General features: G+C 39.8%; 1 non-coding gene across 1 annotated transcript; it reads right to left on the bottom strand.

Annotated features, from left to right (window-relative positions):
- Positions 1-1191: 1191 nt before the first annotated feature.
- Positions 1192-1298, bottom strand: LOC133780995 (small nucleolar RNA R71). The gene has a single exon (XR_009869795.1). It is a non-coding gene; the product is annotated as a small nucleolar RNA R71 (small nucleolar RNA).
- Positions 1299-1843: the final 545 nt, after the last annotated feature.

Raw genomic sequence — 1843 nt, 5'->3', positions numbered from 1 at the left:
AAATCTGAAAAGTGAAATTTGATATGCTTTGATTGTTTGGATGCAAATTTAATTTAGAACGAAAGTATCTAGGTTATTTTCTTATTTTCTGAGTTGTGTGGCTAATGCCCTCTACATGATTCAACTTACCATAGAAATATAGGAAGTTGTCATTTAGATTGAATTTCATAAGTCTTGACCAGATTATGAATTGTTGTTGCAACTTATTCTTGAATAGAGAAAAGGAGATATAGATGCTTGCATTAGGAAATAACAGGGTGGAAAAATAGAGAATCATAATTGTCCTAATTGTGTTTTCTTTGTTAATTTGTTTAATTCTTCACTGCGCTTTGTTAGTATTTTTCTTAGTTTAAAATCTCTGATAATTGCTTAATCAAATAGAATTAAGGGATTAATTGATTGGTAATTGATAAATCAGTCCTTGAGGACGATACTTGGTTTTACCATTTTATTACAAGTTTGCGACTGTGTGCACTTGCATAGCTTTAAATTTCGCAACAAGTTTTTGGCGCCGTTGCCGGTGACTGAAAATTATCAATATCAGTCTAATTAATTTTTATTCTAATTTGATTTTAATTTCTCTCGTTTCTAATCTGTTTAGTTGCTTAATTTGTCTATCTCAGGTGAATTTTGGTATATGCGTGGCAGAAAAGAAAAGCCACACTTGTTCCTCTGAATCCCGAGATCGAAAAGTCTTGCAATCAAATCAGAAAGAATAAGAGAGAGACCCAGAATTCTGTGAAGATGGCACAGAATGATGGGGATGGCAGGAATGGTCTAAATCCAGGAGTTGTCCAAGGGGTTCAGGCTCAGACCAACGCTGAGAGGAGTCTGAGAGATTATGTGCTACCCACTCTGACGGGAGTACAAAATAGTATATGCCCACCAACTATAGAGGCCAACAACTTCGAAATAAAGCCTGCTATTTTACTAATGGTGCAGTCCTCTGTGCAATTCAATGGGTTGCCCTCTGAAGATCCTCACACCCATTTGTCCAACTTTCTGGAGTTGTGTGGAACCTTCAAATATAATGGGGTGAGTGATGACGCAATAAAGCTTAGGCTCTTCCCATTTTCTCTAAGGGACAGAGCTAAAAGTTGGCTGAATTCTCTGCAGCCAAACTCCATTGTCACTTGGCAAGATCTAGCTCAGAAGTTTTTGTCCAAATTCTTCCCTCCGTCCAAAGCTGCTAAATTAAGGGGAGAGATAAATAACTTTTTCCAGAATGACGGAGAGTCATTATATGAGGCGTGGGAACGGTTTAAGGAACTCCTTAGAAGATGTCCTCATCATGGCATTGAACAGTGGATGCTAGTACAGAACTTCTACAATGGTTTATGTCCGACAACCAGAACCATTATAGATGCTGCAGCGGGTGGCACTTTTATGAGCAAGAGCGCAACTGGTGCTTATGAACTGTTGGAGGACATGGCTACAAACAACCATCAGTGGTCTGAGGAGAGATCGTCAGGAGTCAGAAAGATAGCTGGGGTGCATGAGCTAGATGCAATCACTGCCTTAACAGCGCAAGTAGCCTCTTTGACCAAGCAGTTGCAACAGAGTAGTGTGTCTGCTAATGCGGTTCAGATGGCAGTGAGGTGTGAAATGTGTGGTGGTGCTCATTCTTTCGATCAGTGCCCTATCTGTAATAATAACACCCCAATGGATCATGCCCAAGTTCAAGAGGTGGGAAATTTTCAGAGGCCACACAATAACCCATTCTCCAACAACTACAATCCAGGGTGGCGAAATCATCCAAATTTTTCGTGGAAGAATAATCAAGGCCAACAACCTCAGTTTCAGGGACAATTTCAGAATAACATGCCTCAGCCACCTATGAATC

Source organism: Humulus lupulus, chromosome 5 (assembly GCF_963169125.1).
Source record: "Humulus lupulus chromosome 5, drHumLupu1.1, whole genome shotgun sequence".
Lineage (NCBI taxonomy): Eukaryota > Viridiplantae > Streptophyta > Magnoliopsida > Rosales > Cannabaceae > Humulus > Humulus lupulus.
This window is presented reverse-complemented; position numbering and strand designations above follow the sequence as displayed.